Here is a 22,169-nt window from a genome sequence, read left to right on the forward strand (position 1 = left end):
TAAAACACAGTTTGACGATGGAGGGTGAAAGGGTGAGGGGAAGTATGTGGAAAAATTAGTTAATTTAACTGTTGACGGCACAACTAGGAGTATTTTAAAAGTAATGGGAATGTCCTAACCATTTATGGGCTTCTATATATCACTAGTATGTACTGCAGTAGAAATGAAATTCATGCAGTTATGATTTGACAGCTTAACTTCCTGTATTTGTATAATATTAAAGGGACATAGTACCCAAATTTTATCTTTCATGATTCAGATAGAACATACAATTTAAAACAACTTTCCAATTTACTTCTATTATTTAATTTGCTTCATTGTCTTGGTATCCTTTGTTGGAGGAGCAATAATGCACTACTGGGAGCTAGATGAAAGCCAGTGGCAAAATGCCAGCTACTAATCAACAGCTTCTGGTGCCTATTATGTATACGGTTCAACAAAGGATAAAAAGACAACAAATTAAAAACAAAATCGGAAAGTTATTTAAAATTTCAAGGTCTGTCTGAATCATGAAATAAAAAAATGTGGGTTTCCTGTCTCTTTAATTGTTTTCTGACTCTTATAACCTCCTAGCTTAGCTTACTGATCAGCATATTGTTATGGTTCTAATTATTAGTCTTAGTAAACAAATTGCTGTTGATTGGTGCTAATGAAAGCTACCTTTGCTTGGCCCCTTACTGAAATGCACAGTGTTGGACAATTACAATTAACTAAACACCAACATAAAAAAATGTAGGAGAACCAATCAAAACTCATGTTTTTGTGCCAATTCGCATTTTCCTCCCATAAACTCCTCTTTTGTAGTCAAGAAATGAGCTAAATGCCCTTTTTTCTGCTCCAGTGAAGTGGTTGCTAAATGTGAGAGTAATCAGTGGGTCACCCATTTAATCACAAGCCACTAAAGCCCTATTCCTATGCAGCAGGCTGGGCTATAAGCAGTAGAAAACCCCCAGCATATGCTTATTGGGCATCATTATAGTTTTCATTCCCCCCTGTTCTCAGTGCATATCAGCCCTCCCTGGCAGGCAAGGGGTTATGTGGTTGTTTCATATCTAACGAAGAGGGAGCCTGCGTAATCTAACATTGGAAGCAAAGCTGCAGAGAAGAAAGGATTTTATTTTCTTTATATAATGGAAAGAGGTGCAGCCTGTGTACTGAGAAAGAATGTGGAGCGGTGCCAGTTGGAAGGGAACACAAAGGCATGAAATTTGATCTCTGTAGCAAACTGCAGAGCACAGGGAATGAGCAGCTGTTGTGACATAAACCTACGGTGTACGCTGCTTGGTACTCGATCACACTATAGATATTTTGTATATTCAGTATGGAAAGCATAATAAACACTATATATTAGTAATCAACATTTTGGATTAAGAAAAATAAAGTATTTTGTAGCTGTTTCTTGAAACCTTATGTCACCACCAGTCAGGACAAATAACATCATAGAGAGAGCACACTGCACACGCACAGTAGATTTAAGGTGGAAACAAGAGGGTTAAGGGGACAGTCTACACCAGAATTTTTATTGTTTTAAAAGATAGATAATCCCTTTATTACCCATTCCTAAATTTTGCATAACCAACACTGTTATATTAATACACTTTTTAACTCTGTGATTATCTTGTATCTAAGCCTCTGCAGACTGCCCCTTATTTCAGTTCTTTTGACAGACTTGCAGTTAAGCCAATCAGTGCCTGCTCCCAGATATCTTCACGTGCACGAGCACAATGTTATCTATATGAAATACGTGAACTAACACCCTCTAGTGGTGAAAAACTGTTAAAATGCATTCTGAAAAGAGGTGGCCTTCAAGGTCTAAGAAATTAGCATATGAACCTCCTAGGTTAAACTTTCAACTAAGAATACCAAGAGAACAAAGCAAAATTGGTGATAAAAGTAAATTGGAAAATTGTTTAAAATTACATGCTCTATCTGAATCATGAAAGTTTATTTTGACCTAGACTGTCCCTTTAACATTTACTCTGTTGTAGGGGCATAAAAGTGAATTTAAAATGCACAGACCAAGCACACCGACACACATAAATGGAGCTTACCTGCTGCCCTGTATTACTACGGGGGGGGGGGGGAAGCATGTTAAAGCTACTATTATTGGCTCTGCAAGGCCAATGTGACCTGAGCTGAAAATGCCTTAGTGTGTACTGAAAAGCACCCAGATAATTAGACCATCTGGACATGTATATGTACATGATATGTGTTTACATGTCTAGATTGTCCTTGAGTATTTAATCTCAAAATGAAGTAACACATAAAACATCTTAATTACTTTAAAAATGTAAATACATTATTTTGCTTCTTATTGATGTAATTTACATCTGTAAATGTTATGTTTTCCCCTCTGCAATGCATTCTGCATGTTTATGTAAGCTGCACCTTATCAAACCTGGCTTTATGCTACACAATCATTTAGATTTATACCGGACCACATTTACACCTGGCTTCTGATTGGCCCCAGCAAAGGTAAGTGGTTAAACATGTTCAAAAGAGTTTTAAGGCATGTTTCTAACAAATTGATTTAAACATTTAGGGCTAGATTATAAATGGCGTGCTAATGTTATCACTGGACGCAATATCACGACTGTGCTAATTTGCAAGCATTTTACAAGTTGACAGCAAACAATAACTGCGCTCAAAGTATTAGAATCACCAAACACATTAAAATAAACTATTGCACTCATACATACACTTTCTGATAAAAAAAATCCCTTTTGACCCTTATAAAAAATAAATAAAATGTTTTTATATGCCAAGGTATTTGACTGGTAAGGGCTATAATGTGTGTGTGTGTATATATATATATATATATATATATATATATATATATATATATATATATATATATATATATATATTATATGTCTAAAGATCTGTATGTATCCATATATATTTATATATATATATATATATATATATATATATATATATATATATATGTGTGTGTGTGTGTTTGTATATATGTCTATATACATGTGTATTTATCTGACTTTATAACTGAAGCAGATTGCACTCCTGACCACTCTGAGTAAAGCATTGGGTGCTGCTAAATGTCAAAGCCTATTCCAGGGAAAAAACCTTTGGAGTGTGCTTTTTTCCCTGGAATATAGTTGTATATATGTATATACATTACGTATACACATATAAACACATGTATACATACACTTTTGATCCCTTTCCGGTTAAATACCTTGAAACATAAAAAATCATTTTTAATTAATTTTAATGTGTTTAAATGTGTTTTACTGTGTTTGAATAGAAATACTTTACACTCCAATGCTCTTCACTTAGAAGAAAATGTTATTTTTATTTTTAAATATATATTTCTAGTTATGTAAATATGTTTACAAAAATATCATATATATATATATATATTTGTGTGTGTGTGTGTGTAAATAAATATTTAAAAATAAAAAGAACATTTTTGTGTGAAGAACATTGGAATGCAAAATATTCATAACTACCTTTGGCTTTAGCGCTGTTGGCTTAATGCGTTATAAGGTTAGCTAGCATGTGATAAGTGCTAGGATTTTTTATATTAAACAGCGTGCTCCATTGAAGTCTATGTTGAGAAGAATTTAACAAGATTGCAATATCCGAAGTCCTGAAGTTAGCGTGCCTATCTTTCGCTCGTGCACTTACATTTTACTTTCAACCTGTATTAAGTGTGTTAAAAGTTAAAGTTAAAAGGGATTATCTATCTTTCTTTATCTATCTTTTTAAACAATAACATTTTTGGTGTTTAATGTCCTTTAATCTTACACAAAACTGAGCTTCATTTAATAAGCACTTTGAATATTGAAGCTCTGTAATATGTATATACTATATGCATACAAAATAAGGGCGAGATTACAAGTGGCGCACTTTTTTTTTGCTTGCTAACTTCACTTAAAATGAAGGTCAATTTTGACGAATTAGTGCCCGGTTTTTAAGAATCCTATTAAAAACAAGGGCACTTTAATTCATCAAAATTCACATTTCTAGCGTCTTCTTCAAAAACTTACCTTTTAATCCTGACAGTTGCTCCATTGATTCCCCCGGCCGTCGGAAGCCTCTGCTTACGTCAGAAATGACGAATCCGGCTTCCTCCAATCACGGTGTTTCCCCCGGGGGGGATCATGGCCTGAGGGAATGCCGTGATTGGATTAAGCCGGATTTGTCATTTTGGACCCGCAAAGAGGGCATGCGACGGGCGGAGGAAGCGCTGCAGCAACTCTCAGGATTAAAAGGTAAGTTTTTTAAGAAAACGCTTGAAATGTCAAATTTGATGAATTAAAGTGCCCTTGTTTTTAATAGGATTATTAAAAACCGGGCACTAATTCATCAAAATTGAACTTCACTTTAAGTGAAGTTAGCAAGCTAAAAAAAAGCACACCACTTGTAATCTCACCCTTATTTTGTATGCATATATTATATACATATTACAGAGCTTCAATGTTCAAAGTGCTTACTAAATGAAGCTCAGTTTTGTGTAAGATTAAAGGGACATTAAACACCAAAAATGTTTAATCCCTTTATTTACCTTTCCCCAGATTTGCATAACCAGCACTGTTATATAAATACACTTTTTACCTCTGTAATTACCATGTATCTAAGCTTCTGCAGAATGTCTCCTTATCTCAGATCTTTTGACAGACTTGCATTTCAGGCAATTTGTTCTGACTCTTAAATAACTTCACGTGCGTGAGAACAGTGTTATCTATATGAAACGCATGAACTAACACCCTCTAGCTGTGAAAAATGTTCAAATACATTCAGCTAAGAGGTGGCCTTCAAGGGCTTAGCAATTGGCATATGAGAATACCCAGGTTTAGCTTTCAACTAAAATTACCAAGAGAACAAAGCAAATTTGCTGATAAAAGTAAATTGGAAAGTTGTTTAAAATGACATGTCCTGTCTGAGTCATAAAAGTTTCATTTGGACTTTAAATAAGTTTTGATAGAGAGCCATGAAAAAGCCAGTATTGTATAACTAGTTAGTAGCTTTCTGTCTTGCACGTTCCCCTGATAGCTTGTCCCTGTAGCACACTAAGGACTGAACAACCAATGTGAGAAAAAACACATGCGAGACACAGCACAAATCACAACACAAATTCAACCACAAGTTGTTAGTTTTGCCAAAGAAGGATTATGTTAGGTTTTTTCAATTACAAAATACATGCAAGTCTTAAACATCCTAAAAATGATTAATCTTATTAATCTGTAAATAAATCTTATTCTTATCTTAATTAAAGGGACATTCCGGTCAAAATATAAATGCTCATAGATTTATTACATCTTTGAATAGGAACATATTTGCAATATACATGTATTGGCAAAAATGCTTCTATTAAGAGTTATCAGTGTTTTAGTGTTAACATTTTTCTCTGCACGTGCATGTGATGTTTAACTAGATATTCTCAGTGCACCAGCATATTAAATACTGCAGCTGCTCAGATCATCAGTGGGGCTTGTATCATGTCAACAATTAACAAATTGAGTCATTACCAGATGGTACAAGTACCTTAGGCTCTCTGAACAAGTGCTGGGTTTCAAATGCTGGTGCACGGTGCATACTTAAATACACTTTGGAAATAGCTATAGCTTTTATTAGAAGTATTTTTGCTAATACGTGTATATTACAAGATTGCTTATGTTCAATACAGAAATGCATCCACGTGGTTTCCAATTTTGGCTGGAATATCCCTTTAAGCTTCTAGAGGGAAAATGGTCAGACACATCCAAATTCTATTTTTCAAAAGTTAACATATATTTGTATATAATATTTGTAGAATGTCTTTATATACTTTATAGATTAATCTGCTTTGTAAATTTGATAGGTGAATCATAGGTGCAATTTATTTTTTGTATTCCTCTCCACCAATAACATTGTGCAAGTTGTCCCTATTAGCCTATGTGCAATGAACACCTAGGTATAGTTAAACAAAAACAAAAAAAAAGTTGCATCTAAAAGGTTAAAGGGATGTAATAGGCAAAATTGAAATGAGCTTAAAGGCATTTCATTTTTGAATAGAAGCATATCAAATTATACTTGTAGCAAAATGTTTCCAGTGCAAGCTATATAGGTGTCAACAGCATATGAACATATACAGGCCCATTTATCAAGCTCCGTATGGAGCTTGAAGGGCCGTGTTTCTGGCGAGTCTTCAGACTCGCCAGAAACACAAGTTATGAAGCAGCGGTCTAAAGACCGCTGCTTCATAACCCTGTCCGCCTGCTCTGAGCAGGCGGACAGGAACCGCCGGAAATCAACCCGATCGAATACGATCGGGTTGATTGACAGCTCCCTGCTGGCGGCCGATTGGCCGCGAGTCAGCAGGGGGCGGCGTTGCACCAGCAGCTCTTGTGAGCTGCTGGTGCAATGTTAAATGTGGAGAGCGTATTGCTCTCCGCATTTAGCGAGGTCTTGCGGACCTGATCCGCAGTGTCGGATCAGGTCCGCAAGCCCTTTGATAAATGGGCCCCATAGTGCATGTGCTCCACCCTCATTCAAACAGTGTGGCTTCTCAGAGAATAACTGTTTTCTCCATGGAGACCACCACTAACTCTCTGAACAGGTTTAATTATCACGGAGCACATATAGCATATCTGTGAATGCCTTTAAAACAGTGGTAGATTTTACTAAAATTATTTCTACTATTGCAAGTATATTGCAAAGTTTAAATGCATGCATGCACATTTCAGTTTTGACCATTGTTTCCCTTTTAAGTTAAAGCTGATTTTGAGCTCTTATAGAAATGTTTGTGCAGAAGTAATCCCAGTAGCTTATTGGTTAATAAGGACAAATCCCACTTCTTTATTGGTGGACAGTGGTGTACCCCACAAGTATCAAATCAAGATTTTTTTTTTAGCACTTTTATTATTATTATTATTATTATTATTATTATTATTATTATTATTATATGCCCTTTTTAGACGCAACACATGAAATGAGGAGTTTCATGTCCTTTTGTTCTAAAACTTATTTTCTTATTCTTTTCCAAGCAAAAATATTATTAAAGGGATAGTTTAGTCAAAATTAAACTTTCATGATTCAGATAGAGCATGCAATTTTAAGCAACTTTCTAATTTAGTCCCATTGTCAATTTTTCTTCGTTCCTTGGTATCTTTATTTAAATATAAGCTTAGGAGCTGGCCCATTTTTGGTTCAACACCTGAGTAGCGCTTGCTGATTGGTGGCTACATTTAGACACCAATCAGAAAGCATTGAACAGGTGCTGAACCAAAAATGGGCCGGCTCCTATGCTTTCATTCTTACTTTTTCAAATAAAGATACCAAGAGAATGAAGGAAAAAAAAATAATAGGAGTAAATTAGAAAGTTGCTTAAAATTGCATGCTCTATCTGAATTATAAAAGTTTCATTTTGACTAGACTATTCCTTTAATATGTAAAATTGCTGCTCTTTTAAATGCATTACGTAGCAATGCCTATCTTGGAAACATTTTTAAAAAAAATCATACACGATTACACACTTTTCCATTTTAATTTAGAGTCCCTTATTATTAGGGTATGTACATTGCAGATAGTATATTTGTATATACCTTATTATTAGGGTATGTACATTGCAGATAGTATATTTGTATATACCTTATTATTAGGGTATGTACATTGCAGATAGTATATTTGTATATACCTTATTATTAGGGTATGTACATTGCAGATAGTATATTTGTATATACCTTATTATTAGGGTATGTACATTGCAGATAGTATATTTGTATATACCTTATTATTAGGGTATGTACATTGCAGATAGTATATTTGTATATACCTTATTATTAGGGTATGTACATTGCAGATAGTATATTTGTATATATCTTATTATTAGGGTATGTACATTGCAGATAGTATATTTGTATATACCTTATTATTAGGGTATGTACATTGCAGATAGTATATTTGTATATACCTTATTATTAGGGTATGTACATTGCAGATAGTATATTTGTATATACCTTATTATTGGGGTATGTACATTGCAGATATTATATTTGTATATACCTTATTATTAGGGTATGTACATTGCAGATAGTATATTTGTATATACCTTATTATTGGGGTATGTACATTGCAGATAGTATATTTGTATATACCTTATTATTAGGGTATGTACATTGCAGATAGTATATTTGTATATACCTTATTATTAGGGTATGTACATTGCAGATAGTATATTTGTATATACCTTATTATTAGGGTATGTACACTGCAGATAGTATATTTGTATATACCTTATTATTAGGGTATGTACATTGCAGATAGTATATTTGTATATACCTTATTATTAGGGTATGTACATTGCAGATAGTATATTTGTATATACCTTATTATTAGGGTATGTACATTGCAGATAGTATATTTGTATATACCTTATTTTTAGGGTATGTACATTGCAGATAGTATATTTGTATATACCTTATTATTAGGGTATGTACATTGCAGATAGTATATTTGTATATATCTTATTATTAGGGTATGTACATTGCAGATTGTATATTTGTATATACCTTATTATTTGGGTATTGCAGATAGTATATTTGTATATACCTTATTATTTGGGTATGTACATTGCAGATAGTATATTTGTATATACCTTATTATTTGGGTATGTACATTGCAGATAGTATATTTGTATATACCTTATTATTAGGGTATGTACATTGCAGATAGTATATTTGTATATACCTTATTATTAGGGTATGTACATTGCAGATATTATATTTGTATATACCTTATTATTAGGGTATGTACATTGCAGATAGTATATTTGTATATACCTTATTATTGGGGTATGTACATTGCAGATAGTATATTTGTATATACCTTATTATTGGGGTATGTACATTGCAGATAGTATATTTGTATATACCTTATTATTAGGGTATGTACATTGCAGATAGTACATTGCAGATAGTATATTTGTATATACCTTATTATTAGGGTATGTACATTGCAGATAGTATATTTGTATATACCTTATTATTAGGGTATGTACATTGCAGATAGTATATTTGTATATACCTTATTATTAGGGTATATGCATTGCAGATAGTATATTTGTATATACCTTATTATTAGGGTATGTACATTGCAGATAGTATATTTGTATATACCTTATTATTAGGGTATGTATATTGCAGATAGTATATTTGTATATACCTTATTATTAGGGTATGTACATTGCAGATAGTATATTTGTATATACCTTATTATTAGGGTATGTACATTGCAGATAGTATATTTTTATATACCTTATTATTGGGGTATGTACATTGCAGATAGTATATTTGTATATACCTTATTATTAGGGTATGTACATTGCAGATAGTATATTTGTATATACCTTATTATGGGGGTATGTACATTGCAGATAGTATATTTGTATATACCTTATTATTAGGGTATGTACATTGCAGATAGTATATTTGTATATACCTTATTATTTGGGTATGTACATTGCAGATAGTATATTTTTACCTTGAAAAATATAAAAATAATAGAAAACTACCCCAGAATCTGACAAAATCTGAAAATGCTACTCTACAAAAGTTAAAGAAGAACAAAGATATTATTATAAAACCAGCAGACAAAGGGGGAGGAGTGGTGATAATGGATAAGAGCTACTATGTACAAGAGGCAGAAAGACTATTAAAAGATATATCAACCTACAAAGAACTTAAAAGAGATCCTACCAGGGTAGACCAAATTCTTTTGAAAATGCATTTAGACGCTGCAAAAGAGAAGGGCATTCTGAACACGAAAGAATATAACTATATATACCCAGAATTCCCCAAAATACCAATTTTCTACTTTCTACCTAAAATACATAAAGATCTCAAACAACCTCCCGGTCGCCCAATAATCTCAGGTATTCAATCACTTACTTCTAATTTATCACAGTACATAGACAGATTTCTCCAAAAATACGTCAAAAAACTACCATCTTTTCTAAAAGACTCAACCCAAGTCCTACAATTACTAGATAACCTAAAAATAGAGGGTGATATATTACTGGCTACGTGTGATGTAACATCACTGTACACCAATATTGCACACGATCTAGGCATTAAAGCAGTCTCCAACTTTCTATCAAAAGATGACACTATCGATAAAGAACAAAGAGAGTTTATCTTAGAAAGCATTAGATTTATCCTGGTGAATAATACTTTCTCCTTCAATCAAAAAATGTATGTGCAAATAAAAGGCACTGCAATGGGCACCAGGTTTGCGCCAAGCTATGCGAACCTATTTATGGGAGACTGGGAATCAGATTTCCTAGGTTCGAATAGCTTGGCGAAAAACCTGGTGTCCTATAAAAGATACATAGATGATATTCTTATATTGTGGAAAGGGAATGATACTACACTAACTGAATTCTTTTCAGCTATGAACACAAACAATAGAGGGTTACATTTCACATATGAAATAAGCAAAGAAAGGGTCTCATTTCTTGACCTTGATATAACAGTAGAAACAGATAAATTTACCACTAAAACATTTTTCAAAAAAGTGGACGCTAATAATTTTATACATGCGGATAGCTGCCATCTGTCCAAATGGAAAACCAATATCCCTAGAGCACAGTTCTTAAGAATAAGAAAGAATTGTTCAAACATATTAGATTACGAAGAACAGGCACAAATCCTGAGCAAAAAATTTGGGGAAAAAGGCTATGAAGATAAGCTAATAGAGGTAAATTATGAAGAAGTTAAACACATAGATAGAGCAACACTACTTACATATAAAGACAAAACTAATCTTGAAATACAACCAATAGATGAAATATCAGTTCCATTTATCACAAACTTTAATGGAGAACACAAAAAGATAGAAAAAATAATCAAGAAACACTGGCATCATGTGAGAGAAGATCCAATCATAGGGGATAAAATCTCCCTAAATCCAAAATTTATATACAGGAAATCTAGAAACCTAAAAACACTACTAGCGCCAAGTGAATTTAAGACAAAACCCCCCCTAAAAGAACAGGATCTTTTAGGGAACACACTAAAAGGTTTCTACCCCTGTCATTGCTGCAGATCATGTAACTACAGCAATAAAATAAAACAGTACTCTTCCACACAAACGGGTGAAGTATTTCCCATTACGGATACAATACGATGCACTGATAAAGGGATCATCTATTTAATACAGTGTAGCTGTAAAAAACAGTACCTAGGTGAGACCTCAAGAACATTAAGGGAAAGAATAAGGGAACACCTGTGCATAATAGAAAAGAGAAAGATGGACACACATCTGTATAGTCACTTTAGGAATGTCCACAACAATAAACTTAAAGATTTCTCTTTTTGGGGAATAATGAAAGTTAAACGTGACTGGAGAGGGGGAAATTACGAGACTAAACTACTCAAAAGAGAGGCTGAGCTAATATACAATATGAAAACTTTACACCCCCTGGGTTTAAACTCAGAACTGGATCTAAGCCCATTTATGTATGATTAAAGAAATTTGGAAATTTTTTGAAGGTTTTTTTTTTTTTTTTTTTAAATTTAAGAATTTTTAAAAAAGTTTTTAAAAATTTTTTTTTCAAAAATATTATCCTTTTCAACCTTTGTTTTTTAATTTTAATAATTTCATCTTTTTAGAGTAAAATATACTGAGTCTAACTATATCTCTTACACTAATATTAATCTATGATAATTATCCAAATGTCTATAATTTATATATATATGGAGAATGTTGTATAACCTATGCAGTATATGTCTGTAAAATCACTACTGATGAGATCCAAAGGATACCACCTTAAATATCCCTAAGAAATTGAACTATAATCTATTGCATAGAACGAAAAATTACCACCTTAAATATCACCTGGTAATTGATTCACACACCCACAGGACTTTTGACCAATGAGACACCTATGAGGTGTATATTAAGGAGCCCTAGAAGACAGGTGAACACTTCTTGAAAAAGCCCCAGGAAGGGGAGAAACGCGTTGAAGTTGTTTACTACCATCCACCTTGAGACATTCACATCACCCTCTATTTCTATCTAAAAGAGGAGTGGTGCTACTTTCCATTAAGAAGAGTTCACCCTCAGCTGTAAGCCTGGAAGGAGGAACTTCCAACACACCAATTCTGAATATACCGACTTAGCTTTCACTGAAAGCAGAGAGTGCGCGGACACCGGTAAAAACAGCTGATACGGCTACACGTTACCTGACAGCTGACACAACATCACGTGACCGGCCGTGCAGAAACAGAAGACGCCAGCAAAGCCTAAGCTGGCTACTAGATACACTGCTCTTGTGATTTTGAAGAGGCGGTTATCGGACACAGACCGACTACTGAATAGAGACAGAAAAGATCGATCCACTCTACTACAGACAGCTGCCTTCTCTCTTCTTAACAAAGCTTAAGGTACCACTCTCTCTGTGTAAGTTTGATCCAATACTCGATGAGCAAGATCAACTACATTTGAGAGCATAAAGTGAATAGACTAAGCTCCAATAGACATACTGGTGATATACAATACCATCGTTGCTTACTGAGCCTATATATATATTTGCTCTCACGGGACAATTTACTCTGATCATTTTTATTCTGATCATTGTTTATATTTAACCCTTTTAGATTATTTTCTTTTGCACGTTTATCCCTATTATTTTAATACTGGACGTCCAGATTCTATATTTGAATGTTTTATTATTCAGTGTTTTATTATTCAGTGTTTTTTTATCGAGTGCTATATTTACATCACTGAGGCCATCTCTTATCCACGTGTGTATTTAGGAATAGGGAATCGTTCTGCTTGACATTGTACCTCTCTATTGTAATCTGCTTGTTTGAGCTAGTCTTTAGAGTTAGGTTTTACTGCCCTGCATACCCCTTCCCTTTAAATTTTATATTGTAATTGTGCTTGATATTTTAGACATTGTTCTTTATCAATTGTATTTATTTATTTACTAATATTAAATTCTTGATATCTTTTCTTGAGTGCTGTATCATTTTAAGCAATCTCCTAGAAGCCCCTTAATATATCTTTATTATCTCTTGCTCATATATATATATATATATATATATATATATATATATATATTGTATTATTTATTCGTATTTTCATATAAATATAGATCTATCCTAGCTGTAAGCGCCAATACTTCCACTTTTCTGTAGCCACACACCCAAAGGGATTTCTTGAGAGGGTCCCTACTTGTATTTGGCTTTAGGTTATAACTAGCGCTGATTCTTCCCCTACTCCAAGTATATTTTTATATACCTTATTATTAGGGTATGTACATTGCAGATAGTATATTTGTATATACCTTATTATTAGGGTATGTACATTGCAGATAGTATATTTGTATATACCTTATTATTAGGGTATGTACATTGCAGATAGTATATTTGTATATATGTCCTTGGTGTTCAGTCTCCTTGAGCACATACAAGCCAGAGTGCTGAGCACAATATCATTATGTCTTTATATTTTACAAATGATCAGCATCATTTCTGGCTCTTCTATTAGTGAAGTAGAATTTTATTTACTGCAGTGTATCAGACACTTACCTAACAGCAATATTCAAGCCAATATTCTCAACCTGCAGAAAACTAATGATCGCACCCATAAAATCCAAATGTAGCACTCTAACAAAAGAGGAACACTACGGCAGATGAGCTGCTGTTGGCCATATTTTTTATTACCCCTTTCAAAATGTTTTTAATCAAACGCACCAAATGATTTAATTTTAGTCAAATATAAAAAGCAGCTGCTCTACGACGAACATGATTAGAATTCTGAGGATTCAACACAAGCATTTGATTTAGAAAAATTGCTTGGTGGTTCTTAGAATAGAAATGAAAGAAAATTAGAAATTAATATTTTTAAAACATTTTTTAAAAATGGTTTGCAATTTTATTTTATTCTTTTTTCAGTAATATATATATATATATATATAAACATTTATTCACCTCTTCAGCATATATATATATTTATTTACAGGTAATTAGTAACCCTGTGCCTATGAATTTGTCTCTTATATTTTAGCACCTTGTCTAATATGTGCTTTCAAAATTAAACTTAAATGATTCAGATACAGGATGCAATTTTAAACAACTTTCCAATTTACTTTCTCATTTACTTCATTCTCTGGGCGTCCATTGTTGAATAGCAAACTTAGGTAGGATCAGGAGCAACAATACACTACTGCGAGCTAGCTGCTGATTGGTGGCTGCACATATATGCCTCTTGTCATTGGCTGAGCTGATGTATTCAGCTAACTCCCAGTAGTGTATTGCTATTCCTCCAAAAAAGGATACCAAGAGAATGAAGCAAATTTGATAATAGACTTAAAATGGAGTGCTGTTTAAAATTGTATGTTCTATCTGAATAATGAAAGAAGGATTTCGGCTTTCGTGTCCAAAGGGACAGTAAAGTCAAAATTAAACTTAAATTGACAGGATAGAGCCTGAAGTTTTAAACAACTTTTCAATTTACTTCTATTATAAACTTTGCTTAGTGCTCTTGGTATCCTTTGTTAAAGAGTAATCCTAGGTGAGCTCAGGAGCGTGCAAGTGTTTTTACCCATCTAGCAGCAGTCTTTGCTACATAATTTATAGCTATGTTATACATAATTGCAAACACTGCTGCCATAGACTGCTATAGACATGTGCACGCTCCTGAGCTCACCTAGGATTACTCTTTAACAAAGGATACAGAGAGAACAAATTAAATTTGTTAAATTAATTAAATTGGAAAGCTGTTTAAAATTGCATGCTCTATTTGATTCATGAAAGGTTAATTTTGACTTGACTTAATGTATTTTAGTCATGTAATTATTTTATGAAAATGCTCTATAATACTATTCTTATAATAATATTGCATTCAAATACTTTTTAAGTGCTACATATCATTACAGTTAGTATCTCAACCATATTTGACATAAACACAGATTACAAAGTTGGTTGTCCAGTCCAAAAGGTAAATATTTAAGTGACATATTAGCATAGTACTCTAATTCATTACATCATTTTATCATTGAACCAATTTCCCTTGGTAACTATCTGTTTACACCAAGCAAAGAGTTAAAGGGACAGTTCACCCCAAAATTTTCTCCCCTTTAAATTATTCCCAATGGTCCTTTAAACCTGCTAGAGTGTATTAAATTGGTTACAAGTAGCTCCTTTACTCCTATTTCAGCATTTGAAATAGCTGATTTAGCCTGTGGTATCGCCACCTACACTGAACAAATTAATACTGGAGTATAGGCTATTGAATAGCCTAAGTATACACAGCCAGCAGAAGAGATTACACTCTCAGTGGGATGCAGGATAGTTAAGTAATAAAATGATCATTTTAAATTGTTCTCTCTATGTATTGAGTTTTGGTGTTACAGCCAAATAAAAGATAAAGAAGCAAGTCTGTTTACACAAATTTAGAACATAATGAGATCTGATATCACCTTTAAGTTCAACCCATTGTAATAGGCTGTGGTTTCATATACACAAATAAGCATGAAAATGGAATTTCTCAAATATTTTATACTCTGCAGTTGGTATAACAAGTCATTTAAAATACATTAATGGAAAAACAATTTTACAGTGTACTGTCCCTTTAAGCACATAGTTAAAGGGACAGTCTGCAATAGAATTGTTATTGTTTTAAAATATAGATAATCCCTTTATTACCCATTCCCCAGTTTTGCATAACCAACACAGTTATAATAATGCACTTATTACCTCTGTGATTACCTTGTATCTGAGCATCTTCTGACAGCCCCCTGATCACATGACTGTGACTACATAAAATCAATTGAGTTGCATTTAGTATTGTCTTTTGCTAAATCTTAACTAACTCCCCAGGCGTTAACACAGTGTTATCTATATGGCCCACATGAACTTATCAGTCTCTTGTTGTGAAAAGCAATTTAAAAAGCATGTGATAAGAGGCAGCCCTCAAGGGCTTAGAAATTTGCATATGAGCCTACCTAGGTTTAGTTTCAACTAAGAATACCAAGAGAACAAGCAAATTTGATGATAAAAGTAAATTGGAAAGTTGATTAAAATTACAAGCCCTATCTGAATTATGAAAGTTTAATTTTGACTAGACTGTCCCTTTAAGTATTGCTCAGAAGCCGCAAGGCATTGCCTCTCATTAATAAGTTAGCCACCAATCACTGACTGTGTCCTGCTTTGGAGCTGTTGTGACTCTGGACAACACTTGTTTGCGCAGATTAAATCCACCCACTATATGTGTGGGAGAGATAATTAAAGTGATAAAATATACATGAGTGCATTTCAGTTTGGAATGAAAGCATTTTGTAGTATACATGTATTAGAAAATATTATTCTTGTAAAACTGTGTACTGTTTCAGTAGCATACACTCATATGTTGTGTATGCCCAGTGTGAGTTATGACTAAATTTACATCATAAAAGCCACCTCTGACTTTCTGTGCAGGTGTAATCAAAGGCCTTTGAAACAGTATAACTTACTAGAAACATTTTTTGCAAATAGAAATATATTGTAGAATTTGTTTCCCATTTAGTACTAGATTACTAGTGGCGCACTAACTATTGTGCATGAGCTATAAGGGAATATTTTGTCTCTTTGGCGCACGCTGGAAGTAGCGTTGTATTATGAGTTGAAAGTAAAGGCCTTCGCTTGAGCACAATTAAATTTAAAGTGTGCCTGCTTAGCGCAACTTCAGAGCTCTGGTTAACTGTTAAGCAAGACAAAAAGTTGCAGAAAACACATAAAATATATGTAAAAGTACAGTTACACTCATAATAACAATGTCTAATAAAAATGATTAGAAAATAAATATTGTATTAAAAAAAAATTATAAGGGCTCAAACATATGCGGTCTCAGTTGTTAGAAACAAAAATTGCTATTTTTGATGTTTGGCTTTTTGTGCACAAGGGTTAATGTTTGTTAGTGCTTGTGCGCACACTTTTTAGTTTCAACTTGAGCGCAAAAACACGCGCAAAAAGCCTCTGTCTAGCGAAGTTAACGTGGGGGCGCAAATTTGCGCTCTACTCATAATCTAGCCCTTAATGTGTTTGCAATGACAACCTAAACCAGCTGCAGAGTATGTATGGGAAATTGCTTCTTTAGGTTTATTTTAGTATTTAAAATAGCTGGATTTGCTCACTGAAACCAACCACCATCCATTGTTCTCAAGAGCACATCCATTTAAATGGGTTGAATGTGCAGGAAGAGCAGACCTACTTATCACCATGATGCCAGTTATGTGCTCATATCAGACCTTGGACCAAACAAATAGTGACCCCCCCCCCCCCAGCATCTGCTTATCCTAGTTATGGGCTGAGATCACAATCCAGACAAGATTGTTGCTCCCTTTATTTTCCAGTCATAATAAGCCCTTAGTGTTATAAATCTTAACTTGATTAAATCTGTGCCCACTTTGTACCAGATATCAACAGTCCACAGTTAAATAGATCAGACTAATAACAAGATTCATGGCCACTTTTCTTATGCTAAGTATATACTTACATCATACCTGAGGCCAGATACATCCCACCATGCATCACTTTATGCCAGTTTTCTCCAGAGAACAAAACAAGTCAATTGCCTTCTGCATCCTTTGCGAGGAAGGTACCTAGCTCAGACTTCAGACCAAAAGTGTTGCCCTTTGCACCTTTTATGCAATGTATTGCCAGTATTAGACTGCATTGGTTTGTGCCATAACCCCATTATTGCAGTTGTATGTCCAGATAACCCCCTATGTGCCATCATAATAACTTAGCTTAGCAGCACAGCACATTATCAGGTATCTCTTGTATAACTTATGGCAATAAACAAGCATATTCCACTGACCATATACAACATTGTCAGCTAATCACACAAACGTGCTCTGCAATTCTCATAAAAACCTGCCTTACTCACAAAACTAGCCAATTATTGCAAAGGAAAAAGCAGGGCAAACCATATCCATGGGACAGCTGTGTTGAGAAAGTCTAGTGTGGGTTTTGGCAGTCCAGTGATGTGGTTTAGACAGGGATTTTGGTGGTCTTTACATAAGGTTTGTGTATTCTTTTTGAAGGATTCACTGTGCCTAAAACATCATTTTTCATGCTCACTTATTATGCCAAATAATCCACAGAGGGCGACACTGGAGCACAACGGTCTCAATCAATCTTACTGATTAGTTGTTGCAGCCCTAGTCTCAATTTAGTGTCCTGCATGGTACGGGACACTTAGGACTTCAATGTTAAATACACTTATAATACGTATATGCAGTATATATATATATATATATACTGTATGTATATATACAATTTGTATTTATTTTTTGCAAATGAGTCTACTGCACTGGCTTTTTTAAGTGAAATAAAATTCCATTGTTATCCCTAATGGGGAAATGCTTGACATTTCTGGACTATCCTTGTTATCAGCATTGGGAATGAACAACATATTTGTGTTTAGCCACATAGACATAATGATGTAACACTGCTGGCAAAACAACTTTATTTTCAATTTAAGAATGTTGATATTTCAACAGTGTCCCTACATTATTTTCTCTCAAAACATATTTTTTCTGCCATGTTAATAAAACGGAGGAAAATAATTGTCGCTTCTATGACATTTTTAACCAGACAATCCTGTATTTGCATTTATTGATAACAGTAAAGTTTAAAACTTTGATAGCTATATAATGCAAAGGCAATTGTGTTAAATAGGTTTCCCATATTCCATAGTGCCTTTCAGTTTGTTTCCTTGACGTTTCCCTATGTTTAAAGGGACAGTCTACACCAGAATTTTTATTGTTTTAAAAGATAGATAATCCCTTTATTACCCATTCCCCAGTTTTGCATAACCAACACAGTTATAATAATATACTTTTAACCTCTGTTATTATCTTGTATCTAAGCCTCTGCAAACTGCCCCTTTTTTCAGTTCTTTTGACAGACTTGCAGTCTAGCCAATCAGTGCCTGCTCCCAGATAACTTCACGTGCACGAGCACAGTGTTATCTATATGAAATATGTGAACTAACACCCTCTAGTGGTGAAAAACTGTTGCAATCTGAAAAGAGGTGGGCTTCAAGGTCTAAGAAATTAGCATATGAACCTCCTAGGTTAAGCTTTCAACTAAGAATACCAAGAGAAAAAAGCAAAATTGGTGATAAAAGTAAATTGGAAAATTGTTTAAAATTACATCCTCTATCTGAATCATGAAAGTTTATTTTGGCCTACACTGTCCCTTTAAGGAAGGGAGGAAAGACAATAAGCGATCTTTGCATACATATTCTGACCTTTTAATCATAAACCTATTTTTGTGGCTTTGGATGCTATTAATCATGGCAACTTCCAGCCTCACATAACTAATCTTCCGCAGCAATCCATCTTTAACCTGCCATCATCAAACAAATGCAGGAGAAATGCATGTCAATTAATAGGTATGGTTTTCATAATGTCTTCATGTGGTTCTTCTCTTATCAAATCCTCTTCTACCAGAGGAGAAAACAATGATATGGAAATGTTTCTTGCTGACAGGAATCAAGCAATGTGTTGCCAGCGCAAATTAATTTTAAGGGCGATTGGAAAGACTAATTTATTTCTAAAATGTTTGTATTTAAGCAACTGTTTAAAATACAGTAAAACTGACTTAAAGGCACATAAAAGTTCCTGTAAACACAATTTATACTTTTTTTTCCCTTTAAAGGGACAATTTATGATTAATCTATTTTGTATATTTATTAAATGCCTGCTTGTTTATAAATTGGTGCTTAACCCTTGCAAAGGGCCAGTCCTCAGAAGGATGCCTTCAGTTAGCCAATCAATACCAACATACTCAGGTAGCCTTTAGTACCCAGCTGTGTCATGCACAGGACAGACACAGGAGTGGACCTGGTCTGTGTGTGTGTCTGTAATAATAAATGTATTACTAACTTAAAGTGTTTATTGTTATATGTTTATCTCTGTTTAAAGGAATAGTAAAGTGAAGTATAACTTTTATGATTTAGATTGTGCAATTTTGAACAACTTTCCAATTTACTTCTATTGTCTAATTTGCTTCATTCTTTTGGTTAATAAACCTTATATGTATTCCCCTATAAACACCTTGTCTGTCAGACGGAGCCGAGACATGTTGCATTATAATTCACGTCAGCTGTCTGATGAGAGTCCACGTTAAAGGGACAGAAACATTCTATCATAAAAAAAACTATTTAAACATGTTGAAATATTTTGGTGTTATCAGCTAGCTCCCAGTAGTGTCTTACTGCTCCTTCAACAAAGGAAAAATACAAAGAGCATGAAGTAGATTTTATAATAGAAGTAAATTGGAAAATTGTTTTAAAATAGCATGCTCTAACGAGATCATAAAGGATTAAATCAGGTTTCATGACCCTTTTTTAAGCTTTCATTTACCACAAATCATAAAAAAACACGCAACCAAAGTATTGCTCCTGAAAAAACCCCACATGCCACTCCAGATAAGGATTAGGTAAGTAAATGTAAGTGTTTAAACCCTTTGCACGGATCAATATTTCCTTTAAATCTAAGCATGAGTTTTATTTTAAATTACATTTTTACTAGCCCTTTGAGCCCCTACAAGTTTAAATCTGTGATTAACTTTGTATAGTGAAAACTACTATTGTTCCGCCCCTAACGTTAGCCGCTGTCCTCCACAAAAATACTTGATAATCTTTAGGGCATGATGGTAGGAAGGCGTCATACATTGCTCTCCCACAAAAACTGCACCTTAGCCCTTACTTACGATCCTACCATGTATTTTTCGCAACTGAGCAATCATTGTACCATTTGGCTGCGAGTAACTTGCAAATCAATCATTTTACCTGTTCGGTTGCCAGTGATTTGAGCCCCTTGGCTGCCTTTTACATTTAGCTAACACTTGTGGACTTTAAAAAACTGGACATTTATGTGTCCAGTATTTTTGTGAACATTCTACTGGACGTGCTGAAATATTGGATTGTTCTGTTGAATACTAGACACCTGGAAACCCTACCCACAACAACATACATAGGGCTAGTTTCCATTGAGGTGGTAAAGTTTGGAAACTGGTGGTAACATAAAAATTGTCCATAGACTTACATGGAGATAAATGTTTTTACCAACAGTTTCCAAACTTCACCACTTCAATGGAAACCAGGCTATAGATAATTATAAGTAAGTAAATCCATCTTAGCTTTTCAAGTATATAAACGAAGAGTTTTTAGCTTCAAATTGGTGCAGTCTCCGTGTTGATAGCGCATGAATAATAAAAAAATAAAATAGGAAATTTCATATGTATGCTACAGTAATATTATTATTTATAGAAATGTCAGCTTGAAATTGAAATTAAACACGTGTTTACTGTTATTACTAATATAGCTTAAAATTTATATTTGAAACTTAGAGTTTTTAAATGAAATTCTAAAAAAAATAATTAATAGGATATGGTGATAAGCTGTGCACATGTACATGTAGCATATGCATGTATCCCACTGATGAATAATGCAATTGACTGAAGAATTAAATAATACTGTAATCAAAATATGTTGTATTAAATAGAATACATGTTTTTAACATTTAAACTGCAGTTTTCAGCTTCCTGTTAAATGTGATTAATAACATTAAGTATTTGCAAGATCAAAAAAAAATCATCTTAACTGCGTTATGTGTTAAGTAAGTCAATTAAGTGTAAGTTTCTGTCTCTTTATATATGAGCCTGCTAGCTATTTAACTGACTGTAAAGAATCCATTTTACAATCCTTATAAAAAGTAACTGCATTTTTTAATTATACACAATTATTTAAATTCCCTTCTGCTTGAAAAGCTTTGAATGTTATCCATTGTTTTATATTCTTATATAACCTAGACTTGTGCACAGTCCTGTTAACTGTTTCATATATAAAAGCACTGCACTTTTTTTTTAATTTAAATGAACAAATTCTCATGGAATAAATAGTCTCATCCCCTTCAATGAGGAAATGAGCCTTTTAAGTTTATGATTTGAGATATATATATAACTGCACAGAAGTCCTATAGGAGATCTGCTTCCTTCTGTGGGCAAATTATGAGTTACAGTGAGCAGTAGGCACCAGAAGTAGCTACTAGCATCAAGATTTTAAGGGAAGCAAAGGGCATGTATATGAGTCTGTCAAATCATTTTTGCACAAAATAAATTACCATGTAATAGAAATGATATGAAAGTTGGGGCAGATTAAAATCTACA

The 22,169-nt window shown here is 33.7% G+C and overlaps 1 protein-coding gene across 1 annotated transcript in view; it reads left to right on the forward strand.

Annotated features, from left to right (window-relative positions):
- The window catches only part of MAMLD1 (mastermind like domain containing 1), a 260,678-nt gene that overhangs the window by 147,147 nt on the left and 91,362 nt on the right, over positions 1 to 22,169 (forward strand). The window lies entirely within an intron of this gene.

The sequence above is a fragment of the Bombina bombina genome, chromosome 1 (assembly GCF_027579735.1).
Source record: "Bombina bombina isolate aBomBom1 chromosome 1, aBomBom1.pri, whole genome shotgun sequence".
Taxonomy (NCBI): domain Eukaryota; kingdom Metazoa; phylum Chordata; class Amphibia; order Anura; family Bombinatoridae; genus Bombina; species Bombina bombina.